This window comes from Sus scrofa, chromosome 13 (genome assembly GCF_000003025.6).
Source record: "Sus scrofa isolate TJ Tabasco breed Duroc chromosome 13, Sscrofa11.1, whole genome shotgun sequence".
Lineage (NCBI taxonomy): Eukaryota > Metazoa > Chordata > Mammalia > Artiodactyla > Suidae > Sus > Sus scrofa.
Genome location: NC_010455.5, coordinates 84,963,490 through 84,979,408, shown reverse-complemented (window position 1 = coordinate 84,979,408; position 15,919 = coordinate 84,963,490).

Here is a 15,919-nt window from a genome sequence, read left to right as displayed (position 1 = left end):
TTTACTCTACGAGAGTTACCCGACAAGAAGGTTCTTTGTGAAAAATTGTGATACTCTCACTCTCTATCTATCTCACCCTATTTTGAAGGGAATAAGAGAGAAATGAAGAAGAAATACTTTACATTTTCTATTTTTTAACACACATGCTAACAGATAACACACATGCTACTCATATAACTCACTAAGTTTACATATAAATGGTAATATCTAGTAATTAGTTATCAGAGGAATAAATATGTCTTGCACTGATGTCAGCTATTATAAAAATTGGACAATAATCATTATCTGGCCTAGACTCTATGTTTAAATAACAGGGACATAACAGAATGCTTCGTTTTCTATTAATGCACAAGATACTCCTATATCATGATTTATAGTGGTCTAGCTTACATTTATTTATTATAGTCAAAGTAAAAAAGGTGAGTAGATTTAGACTATGACCTCTGGCTTTGATCTTTAATTGTGTAGAGCATTTAACTTTTGTCAGCTTACTCACATGTGATTGGAGCTTGATTTATTTAATTCCCCAAAATGGGAGTTCCCATTGTGGCTCAGCAGGTTGAGGACCTGACATTGTCTCTGTGAGGATGTGGGTTCCATCCCTGGCCTAGCTCAGTGGAATAAGAATCTGGGGCATTGCTGCAGCTGTGGTATAGGTGGCAGATGTGACTTGGATCTGGATCCAGTATTGCCATGGCTGGGGTGTAGGCCTCAGCTGCAGCTCTAATTCAACCCCTAGCCCAGGAACTTCCATATGTCTCAGGTGCAGTGGTAAAAATTAAAAAAAAAAATCCCCCAAATGTAAAAGATGTTGATAAATCGATTTGTTAATTTACAGTGGGGTTTAGATTTTGTTTGGAAGAGAATGTTTGTGTCCTCTCCTCAGGACAGTTTGGACAGTTTAATAAGCCCTAGTCATAATGAAAAAGCTCTGTGTCCACCTCTATCACTTCTACCTCTGTCCTGCCCTAGCCTGTGTAATTGTTTCTTGGCCTGGTGCATCGTGTTGGCCCATCTCCAACCTGTGTGCAACTATTTATGCTTGCAATGTGTAGCTTTAGAAAAATTAAATGGTGATTTTACTCTCCCGCCTAAATCCCTCCAATAGCATCCCATTGCTCTTAAGATTAAAAAAAAATAGATATTTTTCAGAAAAATAAAAGCTCAGAGACTTAGTAGCAAGGAGGTCAGGACTCTAAAAGCCTCTAAAAGAAATTCTTCAAATTGAATAGAAATGATAACAAATGGAAACTGGAAGTGATACAAAAAGATAAAGAATACTGAAAACTGTAAGTATGTGGGTAAATATAAAAGCTTGTCTATCTTTTCTCTATTTATTAAAGGACGCTGAATTTTTACGGCAAAAATAATATTACATTCTGAGTTTTGTAATATTTGTAGAAGAAAATTATAGGATAAAGGGAGTAGAATAAATTATTTTTCTTAAGGTCCTTTCATATATATGTGGTACATATATACATAATATGTGGTACATATTAACTCCAATTAAACTGTATTTTATGTCTTAGACCAACCAACTAAGAAAATAAGAACAAAAACATATAACTAAAAAACCTATATAGAAATTAAAATGAAATAATGAAACAATATTTGAGTAACAAAAAAAGGAAGCAGAAAATGAAAAAAGAAAATAATTGAGGAAACAATGAGATTCCAGATAACAAGACTATAGGAGTAGATGTAATCATATCAACAGTCACATTAACTGTATTAAAAGATAGAACTTGTCAGGCTGAATAAGAAAGTAAGAGTCAAGTGTACCACATATAACAACACAGATTGAAACACAAAAATTATAAGCCATTCGAATTGTAAGTATAAGAGAGTGTGTGACTATAGAAATATCAAAGAACATAGATTTTAAGAAAGAAGTTATCACCAAAAATTATGATAAATCAGGCAATTCATTAGAAATACTTAATCCTAAAAGTGATTTACTTAATAATTTATTTAATTAAATAAATTTAATTCAAAATACAGTGTTATATATCACATACCCCCAAATGACGTCCAGATGGTCATTGATATGATGAGCAATTTAAAAGCTAAAACTATAAAGCTTCCCAGACGAAAAGAGAACATTTTCATAATCCTGAAGAAGGCAAAGATTTCTTAGTAAGAATCGAAAACACTAAAGATACATGAAAAAATAAATATAAACTGGACTTCATCAAATAACTTCGTTATCGAATGATATTCTTAAAAGATGAAAGACAATGCCCAGACCAGAAGAAAATATTCTCAGCACAAGTGTCCAACAAAGCACTTGCATCCAATATCTGACAAGGACACTTACAACTGAAGAATACATGAAATGCAATTTAAAAATGGGTGAAAATTTGGAGTTCCAGTCATGGCATAGTGGTTAACGAATCCGACTAGGAACCATGAGGTTGCAGGTTTGATCCCTGTCCTCGCTCAGTGGGTTAAGGATCCAGCATGGTTGTGAGCTGTGGTATAGGTCGCATACATGGCTCAGATCCTGCATTGCTATGGCTCTGGCGTAAACCAGTGGCTACAGCTCTAAATGGACCTGGGAACACCAATATGCCTTGGGTGTGGCCCTAAAGACAAAAAGACAAAAGAAAAAAAGGGTAAAAATCTGAACAAACATTTCATGAAAATAAGATAAAATAAGATAAATCAATGTTCAATAAGCTCATGAAAAGATGTTGGGCATCTTAAGCCATTACACAAATCAAAGCTAAATCCACAGTGATCAACTACGTCATATACCATGATCACAACTGAAAAGCAATAACTTAAATAAGCCAGTATACAGATCTAAAAGGAAAAAAAAAAAAAACCTATTGTAAAAGTGATGATAAACACAAGGAACAGCAAAAGAACAAACATGAAGACGTTAAAAAAGGACTTCAAAAAATGTAAGAAAATCTAGACTCCTTTTTTAAAATGAACACCAAATACTGGCAAAGATGTGGAAGCAGGCAAACTCTACTTCATTCAAGGGGCAGGGTGGGGTCGGGTTGGAGGGAAGGGGGTGCTATACTATGATTCAATCAACTTGGAAGACTGTCCATTTATTATCATGTTACATATATACCTAATATATAATCCAACAATTCCAAATCTAAGTATATATACCAAAAAGCATAAAAGAATGTTTTTGGAAGTTTTATTCATAATAGTCAAAAACTGGAAATGATCAAAAAATACATCAGCAGAAAATGGAAAAAAACAAATTATGGTTATTCAATAGGATGTTATTCAGTAATTTAAAAAACTAATGATACTTGGAAAAATGTGCTTAAAACTCACAAACATGTGATACAAAAGAAGTCAGACAAATGAAAGAATGCATGTTCTATGATTCCATTTATATGACATTCAAGAGTAGGCAAGAATTATAACTGTGGATGCCTATGGGGGCAAGGATTAGAAGTTGGAAAGATAATTTTCTGGAATGATAGAAATGATCTATTAAGATCTGTACATTTTAAAAATTTGCCTCAATGAAAATAAATATATTCCTTTTGAAAATCAAAAAAGAGATGTTAATAAGTATATTAACATTTCAGCTGATACTGAAAATAAAATATAGAACCTGTTAGAATGCTTAAATTTTTGTAACTGACATCCCATGACTTATAAAGTCGTCAACAAATAATGTGGAATATTCCCTTGAATTAATTTATGAGTCTATAAGTGTTTGGAATAATAAATTAATATAACTCTGACAACTGAAATGTCAAAGTTTATCAATGTTTCATGAGTGTTTCTCCTCTAACAAATATATTTCGAAGATTTAAATCTAGTGTTGCCATTAGTGTTGTGCATCCATAGAAATCTGGGCAAATGACAGTGTCATGTGCTAATCTATAACTATAATTCATGTTTTAAGATGGTCTTGTGCAGCTCAGTTTGCAAAGCATTCCTCTGAGCTGTTCTGCAATATCCTGTTAAGGAGGCATGGGCCATGAAGAATAAGCAAAAAAGCATCATTTATTTCAGCGCAGAAAAGCTATCCTATTTCTTAATACCATGGTTTGTAAAATTAGAAGGATGTATGAAATAAGTCCCGCCTCTTGATATATAAGAGAAAACTTTTAGGTGATGATTTCTTCGATACACATAAAAGATTGAGAATTAGCAGCACCTAAAGTAGTTAATCATACAGAAGGATTATTTCAACGTAAAGGGTTAACATCCTATGGAGGAAGCCAAAATTCAAGGATGAATGATCAGAACCAAAGCTAAATGAACTTTCACCAGGTGTGGGGATAAGCTTGAAATATTTGCTGCTGTTCTGATTCATTGTAATCAGTCTTTGTTTTATTCTTTTCTCTAATTTTTTTTAATTTTCAAGTTTTTCTCTTAGTCTGAAACAGTACTAGAGAACATAACAACATCTCAACAAATATATGATAAATGAGTTAACCCATGAAATAAACAGAATAGCAGATAGGGAAGGGGGAAAGAGGCGCCCCATGGCGGTGCCACAGAAAGAAACCACTGACTTGAGGAGTGGAGGTGATGGAAAGGGTAAGAAATTGCAGAAGAAAGTCTTCTCACAAAATCAGGCAGTAAGTCCTGAAATCTGAGACCTAACCCCTGCCCTTGGAGATAATATGTCAATAAACTATCCTTTCCCAGTGTTGTCAGACAGATTATTTCGGAGAATTTTTGTCTGTGTCATCAAGATGTTCCAGCATCAGAGTCAGGAAATCAACTTAGCTGGCAGATCTTTCTCAGAGCTCAATTTAAACAAAGCTCCTGATGGAGAGTGCATTCATACTAAGATAATGAAATGAACATGAATCATCAGCTAATAAAGGGAGGGCAGAGGTGGACTGGCTTGAGTTCTAATTTAAAGGGATGTCTTTTCCATGTGCCCATTATTGTTAAAGGACCGGCCAGAGTGATCATTCATCTGTGAGGACACTGCTCAGACTGGAGGAGAGCTGTGTGGGCAACCTTGATGCATAAATAAAAAATATCATTTCTGGAAGTTCCCATTGTGGCTCAGTGGTTAACGAACCCGACTAGTATCCATGTGGAGGTGGGTTTGATCCATGGCCTTGCTTGTTCCGTTAAGGATCTGGCATTGCAGTAAGCAGCAGTGTAGGTTGTAGACGCAGCTCAGATCTCGCATTGCTGTGGTTGTGGCGTAGGTAGGCAGTTACAGCTCTGATTTGAGCCCTTGCTTGGGAACCTCCATATGCCATGGGTGCAGCCCTAATAAGAAAAAAAGACCAAAAAAAAATAATCATTTCCTGAAATGTTTGTTGTAAGAAATACCTACTTATTAAAATATCTAAACAAAATGTTTTCAAATGAACCAAACTCATCCCCTTCATGAACCTCTAGCTTGTCATATTTCTGTTCTACTTCTTAAAAGAAATAAATCTTCAATTGTGAATTGTCAAAGAACTTTGGAATTTGCATGGTATTTTTGCATTATTTTTCTCCACAAGATAACATTATTTTTCTCCACAAGATAACAAAAGAGACTAGTAGGAGCTCCCTTGCGGTGCAGTGGGTTAGGGATCCAGTGTTGTCACTGCAGTGGCTCAAGTCACTGCTGTGGCAGGTTTGATCCCTGGCTTAAGAATTTCCACATGCTGCAGGTGTGTAAAAAAAAAAAAAAAAAAAAAAATAGAAAAATCCTTTTTTTAAGCCAAACCTATGGTTACCAAAGGGGAAAGACTAGGGGAGGGACAGATTGGGAGGTTGGGATTAGCACATACACACTACTGTATACAGAATTGACAGGTAACAAGGACCTACTATACAGCTACGGGAAATCTATTCAATACTCTGTGATCACCTCTATGGGGGAATATTTGAAAAAAAATGAATATATATGTATGGCTGATTCACTTTGCTGTACACCTGACACTAACACAACATAGTCAGTCACTTCTTGTAGGTAAATAAAATTCATTTTAAAAATTAAAAATAAAAAAAATTTTTAATTAAAGAGACTAATAGAATGCAAAACTTCCTATGTTTCAATTCACTGAACAAAGTAATCAGTTTTACTAATGAACAATAGTGTTCAAAATGGGGGCTTCCCTTGCATGTCTGTGGGGACCTGTTAAGTATTACTGACCCACACATTCAGAAACCATGACAGTGCTCACATCACATTCCTTCCTGAGTCTGTTCAATACAAAATTAATCTCACTTTGATTGCATGGTATTACACGATGGTAGAAATTTTGGGGAGCAATGTAAAAAAATTCTTCCCAGAATCCTCTAGAGACAAGGTTTTCCTTTTCCATTTCAGCATTTTATATTTGGGCAGATTTCAGTTTGGATTTTTGCTGGCTGTCAAAGATAATGATTTTGTCCTTTAAGCTCTAGGCTCACTTTCTCTTTTAGGTCATGGGATATTAATTTTCTTTTAGAAAAGAGCAAGCAAATTGAAGAAAGTTCTTATGATCCCTCCAAAGAGATAAGTACTCCCCAGCAGAGATGCCAGCTTCTGTCTTCTTTGAGCAAATAACTTACATATTCTGGCTTTGATTTTTCTCACTTAAAAAGATATATCATTAGAATCAAAGGGCATTTCTTATGGAAGGCCTGTGGACACTGGTCGTGTCTGGTATAGAAAATCCCCACTGCACTGTCAGGTTTTTTAAGAAGATGTTGCCACTTATAAGACCAGCATGACAGAGTACAAAGGGGAGTGTTTTTCACCCCATAGTTGGAGACGCCACACTTGGGTTCCTAGCCATATCAAAGCAGGGATTTCAGACTTCTCAGACTCTTCCCCCATGGTGAGCAAAGAGGAGGGCACTAACTCAGCAGTAGAGTGAGGTTAGACTTTGTAATCATAAATCACCAAATTACAAAAGGCTGTTTAGACAGGGTTCTGCTAAGACAGAGATGAAAGAGGCCACCATATTTACGCAGTAAAATATTAATCAGTAAGTTGTGTTATCAGTAAAGAGGTAACAGGGTGTTTCTAGGAAACAATAATATCTTTGTTAGTTTAGATTTTAATGTTTTGAATATGTGACATGAAGTTCTGTTGATTTTGGAAGCCACTTACCTCTTTAGTGACTCTTTAAGTATAAAGGGTCCAAGTTCAAAGAATTCTGGTAAACAAGGCTTCTTACCCTTGGACCATGGATGTTAACAAAGAGAAGGCTCTCTGTAGGCTGTGTTTAACTGTGCTTCCCAAACATGTCTAACCACAAAACCCATAACATGTAATTGAATCCTATGGAAATAACCTCCTTAGAACAATCTTTGGGAAACATGGACCTTAAATGATTTCCAAAACCTGATATATATTCTGAAAAGAGAAGAAACCTGAATAGGCTTTGATTTGAAGCCTTCCAAACTAGTGAAAAAATATCTAAACAATATTTTAATGACTCTTTATCATTTTCATATTTCTTCTCTCAGACACATTTGAATTGATCTTCATGACACCATGAAAGGGGTTTTATTTTTAAATTGACGCCTGGAAACCACAACACTCCAAAGACCTGCAAGCAGTTTTGGTGGAAAAATCACCTGACCTCACAATAGTCATAACCACTCAGTTAACAAGATCTTCTCTGGCTAGAGCCATGCTGTGCTTCCATGTCCCTAAGATATCAATTCCTTGAAAATTGCCATCCAAAATTCCCCATGCTTCCCCGATACACCTATGCAGTAATTGCCGTATTGCTCCAAATGACTCTTACCTCCCTCATTCTCTCAAGATTTGGAGAAGTATTATATTATGGAAATAATACTGGTTAGAATTAGACACTTCTGGGTTCCAATCCTTCTGCTGTAAGTTATCAGCTTGAAGACTTTGCAAGTTACACTTTGAAAGTTCACTTACTCCTCTTGCAAAGAGGATGGTGACATCTATCCTTTCCAGGGACAACTGTGTCTTGATCTCGAATAGACATCTTTAATAGAACTGATTTTCCTTTGACCTCTTACCCACTCTCATTTTCTTACTCTATTAGCAGAATTGCAAACAGCTAAAAGTGAAGAATTCATTGATATATATTGTTATGAAAGTGTTATCTTGAGAAAATAATGGTAAATGGAGTAAAGAGAAGAGCTATCTCCGTACCACAACTGCCCTCAGCCTTTTCTGCAAAATAGAATCTTTCCTACAGGACAAAAGTATTTTCCAAGACTGGGAAGGGTTTTCGTGATTACAGTTGGATAGAGGGCTTTGCAATGGACTCCTATTTCTCAGGCAAAGAGGACTTAAGACTATAGTTAGAAAGGAGTTAGAAAGAAAAAGCAAACAAACAAACAAACAAAACCTACACCACTTCTCCAGTAAAACACAGTAACATTACACGAGGATATTTTGAAAAATAAAGAATCTCAATTCATCCATCCATTCATTCATTTTTCCTTTCTTTCATTCGTTGACTCATTCATAAAATATTTATTGACCACTTACCAGGAATCTGAGGAATAAAGGAAACTGTGGTTTGCCAGTCTTTATCCCTTGGTCCTAGGGGCTGTCTTCTGTGTCCCAGGAGGCCATGGACAGCCAGTACCAAAGAGAACAGTGGTTAATGGTGGCACCAGAACAGCAGAGGGGCATATGAACTGGAATGGATGTAAGTCAAGCCCCCTTTTTATTAAAAAGCACAAAGCTGCTCTCTAAAAGAGGTGCTTACTAACCCCAGTGGATTTTTAAAGAATCAGTCTGGGGTGATTAATTGTTATGACTTGTGTATTCTGCATTATTTAGCAAAAGATGGCCACATTTAAAAAATCATTATCAGGAGTTCCCGTCGTGGCGCAGTGGTTGGCGAATCCGACTAGGAACCATGGGGTTGCGGGTTCGGTCCCTGCCCTGGCTCGGTGGGTTGACGATCCGGCGTTGCCGTGAGCTGTGATGTGGGTTGCGGACGCGGCTCGGATCCCACGTTGCTGTTGCTCTGGCTAGGCCGGTGGCTACAGCTCCGATTCGACCCCTAGCCTGGGAACCTCCATATGCCGCGGGAGCGGCCCAAGAAATAGCAACAACAACAACAACAAAAGACAAAAAGACAAAAAAAAAAAAAAAAATCATTATCAGATACATATTGAACTTTAAACTTTTTTTAAAGAAAATTATGTGGTATAGCATTGAATATTGGGTGTCAGAGAAGTGGAACTATTTGTATTACTGATCTCAAACTTACTTGTCACCAAAGCTGATTCTGATATAAAAGATTCATGGTTCTTTCTTTTGATGTTGCCTAGAAAGAAACTTCCTCCAAATTATGGGCAGCTTAGTGTGTAGGCAGTACCTTCATGAGTGTTTTAGTTAATGTAGGGTTTATTTTGCAAAGACTTTTGAACACTTAAAAGGAATGCTCATGAATTTCCAAATGCTATGTTTGCTGTAGCAAGACATTCAGAGTAATCATTACCTCCAGCTGTGATTTCCATCTTCCCCACCACTGCTCCCCGCCTGTGCTTCTTTCATATTTGACAGACATTCTGCATTTTTAGCCACCCTGACAATAATTATGTAGTTGGTGAGCAGCAACCATTAAGCTTAGGTGCATTTAGTTCCTACTTAGGCCCAATTATATGATCACGAAGCACTTCAAGAGGTAACGCGAAGTCAAGCATTATGACAATATAAAACCAAGAATTTAAATGAAAAAAAAAGGAAAAGAAGTTATTCTGAGGGAAGTACAAGATGAAACACATCTTTTGTGGAGTTCTTTTTTAACATAATATGTTACCTTAGAACAAACTATTTGAAAATAATTTTTGAAATTACTGCTAGAACATATACATAAGCAATAGCAAAGCCTTTGTGAGATTTTTAAATCTTCTAAATCTTCTAAATATTTCTCTTTCTCTCTCTCTCCTTTTTTTTTTTTTTTGTCTTTTTAGGGATGTACCTGTGCCTTATGGAGGTTCCCAGGCTAGGGGTCGAATCGGAGCTGTAGCTGCAGGCCTACGCCAGAGCCACAGCAATGCGGGATCCGAGCCGCATCTGCAAACTACACCACGGCTCATGGCAACACCAGACCCTTAACCCACTGAGCGAGGCCAGGGATCAAACCTGCATCCTCATGGCTACAGCTCGGATTAGATCCCTAGCCTGGGAACCTCTATATGCCGCGGGAGCGGCCCAAGAAATAGCAAAAAAGACCAAAAAAAAAAAAAAAAAACCAAAACATTTTAACAACCTTATCTCAAAGTAGATTCACTATCTAGTAACTCCACAAGTTTTTTGTTTTTTTTTTCCATAGGATCTCAGACTGCATATTATCCCATTTTAGGCCTCCATTTAACTTATTCTTTATAACAGCTTGTTTAGGAATAAAACACAATTAATATAAAATTGCATCTAAATTTTATTCTACTTGAAATATTCAAGTAAAGCCGAGGCTTAATATATTAAAACTTAATATATTAAAGCCAGAGGGCATATTATTTGTGTGTATGTATACATATATATTTAACTTTTTAGCTTACATTTTTGGGAGCTAGACATAGCCAATCAAGCTCTTAAAGATAGCTGATCCTAGTACGAATGACTTCCTTAATTTTCACTGCATTTTTTCATTAGAAATATTTTAATGGAAACTCTTAATAAGAAAAACAACAGGTCATATCCTGCAATCATCAAATTCCAAACTAACTTAAGGAGTTGTGAGAATGCATATGATGTACATGCACAAATACTTTTCTTCCAAAAACAGTAGACCTACCATTCAAGTGTCAAATGATCAGCACACCTAGATTATTTCTCACACCTCCCTAAATTAACAATTTGGAATTTAATAAATTAAAAAACAAAACAAAACTATCTCTTGATTTTCTTACTAAACGTTTCCATTAAAAAGTTCCACCAAAAAAATGCAGTGAAAAGTAAAGAAAGGAGTTCCCGTCGTGGTGCAGCAGAAACAAATCCAACTAGGAACCATGAGGTTGCGGGTTCAATCCCTGGCCTTGCTCAGTGGGTTAAGGATCTGGTGTTGCCGTGAGCTGTGGTGTAGGTCGCAGATACGGCCTGGATCTAGTGTTGCTGTGGCTGTGGCGTAGGCTGGCAGCAACAGCTCTGATTAGACCCTTAGCCTGGAAACCTCCATATGCTGAGGGTGCGGCCCTAAAAAGACAAAAAGACTAAAGAAAAAAAAAAGGTAAGGAAATACTAGGATTAGCTATACTACAGTTGATACAGTATACTATATAGAGAGTATATGCTATATAGTATATATCCTATAGTGTGTTATATAGGGAGAATATAGTATATAGTAGAATTTATAGCTCTAGATTACATAGAATTCAGATGTCAATTGGATAGAGTAAAAAAACCCCACATATACATATTTTGTTCTTTAGATATCAGAACTACAAACACACATTTTTGGAAAACTTTCTAATAAACATTTTAGTGGAGCAGTTTAAAATTTGTTCTTTTCCCAATAGAAAACAAGGAGCTCTGTTGTCTAAATATAATCTGACATAAAGTGACTCTATTTAAAGTTTTATATTTAATAATCCAAATGCAGGGAATGGGCATTAAAAATACATACCTGTGAAATACATATTTTGTTTCCTTCAATTTTAGAATAGAAGCTCTTTCTTTTTTTCTTTCTTTTTTTTTTTTTTTTTTTTTTGCTTTTTAGGGCCACACCCTTGGCATGTGGAGGTTCCCAGGCCAGGGGTCGAATTAGTGCTACACTTGCAGGCCTACGCCACAGCCACAGCAATGCAGGATCCAAACTGCGTCTGCCACCTACACCACAGCTCACGGCAACGCCAGATTCTTAACCCACTGGAAGCTCTTATTTTCAATGAAGTAACACAGACCATGAGCAGTATCTTGTACTGGAAATCTCTTAACCAGGCTTTTAGAGAAATAATGGATCAGAATGCTGTGCCTTATCAGTAAAACACATTTCATGGTAAATTCGGAAAGAAAGCACTGAGTGGAACAGATGATATTATGTTCTTTACGACCACAATACCAATCTTATTAAAAATAATAATGTAGCTTCTTTCTATATAATATTTTGATCCTGGAGTTCCTGTCATGGCACAGCAGAAACAAACCCAACTAGTATCCATGAGGATGTGGGTTCGATCCCCGGCCTCACTCGGGTTAAGGATCCAGTGTTTTCGGGAGCTGTGTTGTAGGTTGCAGACATGGCTTGGATCCCACATGGCTGTGGCTATGGTGTAGGCCAGCAGCTGTAGCTCCAATTCAATGCCTAGCCTGGGAACTTCCACATGCCACAGGTGTGGCCCTAAAAAGCAAAAAAAATAAAAAAATTTAAAAAATAAAAAATATATATATAATATTTTGATCCTTCCTTTTGCTACACATCATACCATAAGTTAATATTTTATATGAAAATCCATTTCCTGGACAATCCTATCAGGCTGCTACCCTACAGTAAACTCTAATCTCTGGAAGAGAGGGGAATTGCCATAAGGATAACCATGTCTACCTTCTAAAAATGGGTTGCTGTTTTCTATTACATTTAGTAGAGGAAAAGAAGGGACAAAAGGGGCACCATTCAGACGATTTATTGACATACTAAAGAAAAGACTAAAAATAAAAGTAATCCTTCCAAATAGGAGATCAATCCTATCAAGTCAAGATAGTAAAAGTTGATGTCATTTTATTCAATTGAACCAATGAATTTTAAATGTGAATATGACATATAATGAATGATGACATTATAGTCTTAAAAAAATTTCAATCTAAGACAGTTTTTAGATAGTTTCTAAAAATCAGGGTATATATATATTCATGCAGTGTAATATTATTCAAAAATTTTACATATAATTTTATACCTTCCTCCTACATGTACATACAGATGAATCACATTGACAGAAGAGAGTCTCTTACAAACAATGATAAGTGTGGTTTTCTACTTTACCGCCTCCCCAATCCTAACTCTTCTAAAAGGGAAAAACAGAGACCAAAATCATTTCTAGAAAAGAGGGCCCTGGGGGAAATCTTACTCTACATGCCTCCCCCTTTGTCTCAATCATTCATTCAGTAAATATAGATTGATCGTGCACTAGGCACCAGCTAGGGCTGAGGATACAATAATGAGAATAATAGAGTTTCTCCCTTCAAGGAAATTGTTATCTAAGGGGAAGAGAAATCTACTGACTATTACACTACAACACTAATTTCTCCCCTCTGAATACTGTACTGTGACAGCAAGTCAAAATGCTGAGCGCGCCTGGAATTAAAAAAGACAAAAGGGGCTGCACGTGGGAAGGGGAGATGGGATTGGCACAGATGCTGTGCTTTTATATATCTTTTCAGTCAAGAAAGAGAGTCAGATTATTTCATGACCACCTGCCTCTCTGGGCCTTCTCCCACTCCTGCATTCTTCACATCTGTCCCCCATATTCCTCCAAACATACGCTCAAGACAGGTGTCCTAAATGTTTGCCCTACAGATAGTTCTCCCCCCAAAAAAGCAGACAAAATCATTCTGGGAAAAATTCAAATGAGTACAGCATGCTTGCAAGATAGTGTCTCTTGGGGACTCCTAGTTTCCTAAAACTAGTCCCATGGTCTATTTGAGCAGAAGATTCATCTGGGACATTAGGAGAGATATTATATATCCAGGCAAGAAACAAGACAGACAAATTTGTAAAGGACACTGTCAAGTAAAATATAAGTTTAAAGCTGCGTTTTACTTAGGTCCAAGTGAAGAGTATAAAAGAGTGCAGTGACTACTGTATAGAGTACAGGAAAATCTACTCAATAGTCTGTAATAACCTCCATGGGAACAAAGAATGGATATATTTAGATGTACGGCTGAGTCACTTTGCTGTACACCTGAAACTAATATAACATCTATAGTAGTCAACTATATTCCAATGAAATTAAATTTTTAAAAATAATAAATAAATAAAGAGAGAAGTGAGAATTTAGGGGGAAGAGTTTGTTTGGCAAGATGAATTCTATTCCCTACCCCAAAGAGAGGGAAGGAAAAACACTTTCCTCTTCAACTCAGGTCAGAAGAAAGGAGAGTTCAAGGGGACCATTCCCTATAAGGAGGGTGACACATTGAACTAGTGTCTGCCTTCCACGGAGGAGGCTTAGTAAGCAGGAGGGACTGGCCAGAGAGCTACTTGGAGGGTGTGCAGAATGAAAGTTGCTTCTATACCGGGACTGGTCTACCCGCCCAGAAGTTGTGTTGGAAAAAAGGGCATAAGTTTTTCCTGTTGTGCAAATGTGAGGCCTCGAAATAGAGAGCCAACCACAATTGCTGAAGAGGGCTTCCCCAAGAGAAAACCATCTTGGAAAGCTCCCCTAACTCCAACAATGAGAATCTGGGTGCTGGAGGAGACCTCTGGAATTCCAGAACTCAGGGGGTACACAGAAAACAAGAGAGAAAAACAGCATTCACTTCAGGGGAAGTACCACCATATGTACCCGGGGGAGGGGGGGGGCCTCTGGGAATCCACAAAGGCACCCTTCTGAGAGTCCATGTTAAACAGATGCCAAGGCGACAGAAATGCCAGTTAGTAGTACCATCAATAAAAAAAAAAACCCTTCCTACCTTCTTCCCTGTCTTCTTTCCTCTGCCTTCAGAGCCAGAAACCGAACAAAGCAACAGAGGGAAAAGAGGGAAAAATTCAAAGCCTAGAACAGGGATGCTAGGGGAAAATGTCTAAAACTTGGCAAAGAGAGGAAAACAGACTGCATGTCCTTTCAGTGTTGCATTAAAGCATGGCTCACAGGTTTACCCAGGGAGGAATCTTTATTTCATTTACTATCTCTACTGAATAGGGCCCAGACTCTGGAATTTGACATTGACTTATAGATTTCTGCCTAGGAGAAAATAGAACCCAAAAGGGTACATTTCTAGGACAAATTCAGGAAAATTAATTCAGCTTTCTTTTTCTGAGCAACTATTGATTCTGCAAATGCTCTAAAACTAGCTTGATCATTCACCTGATTTTCTCATTAATGAGTTAATGTACATTTTTGACGTTTTCACTTTAGATTGCAGGAGAGTCATGCTTTAAACTTTTTTTAAAACACTTTTGTAGAAAGGCAACCTTTCTCTTTCTCTCACTGCCAACAACCAGCCTGCAGCAGAACCCCAGCCAAGGAAGGGAAGAAGATTTAGCTGTAATTCAGTCCCAATGTTCTCATTGATACACGTGACTGTCCCTTCTGATTTCTGAGCAGAGGCCAGATTAGTGATACAAACTGACTTTAAAAGTTTCAGTAATCTGAGAGTGATTTATAAATGTCATGTACCAGACCAAATTACCTGTCCAGGGATAGAGAAATACTTCCTGCAATATTTTTTAAGTAAAGGGATAATAGGAAATAAAAACAATGTTGTCTCTGATTTAAAAAAATCTTATGAGTTCTGCGTTCTGCTCACAATAACATGTAGTCTTCTAAGAGTACAGAAGGATAATAGAGAGGGTCATTAAAGAAAAGAAACCAAAATATATATTTCTTTGTTCTTCTCTCTAACCAGGATGTCTCATTTTTAGTTAAAAAAAAAAAGAATACAAATTTTATATATAATTGATAGGTGTTTCTTTTAAACACAGATAGCATATTTAAATTTACAAACACTATATATGCTACAGAATATATTACCTTGAATCAGGTATTCATAAGATTTTAAAAAGCAAACTCCCAAAGTAATCATTTTCATCAGGACAGTTTCATTTGAATTCCACTTTATCCAAATGATACCGATAATGTATTTTTCTTGAGCAATTATAAAAGCAGATGGGATCTTATTATAGATTTTTGCATAGCAACAGTGAGATTAACTATAAGCAAAGTTGAGATGACCTATAAAACATGGCACGGCTTGTGCTATACAAGATGTTAACATTTCAACATCCCAAACACAGAAATTCAAATGAAGTAAAAATGCAGAACTACAAAGAAATCAGTGAAACTTGTTAAAACACATGTTCATTAAATATAACCTTTGAACATCACATGAAGA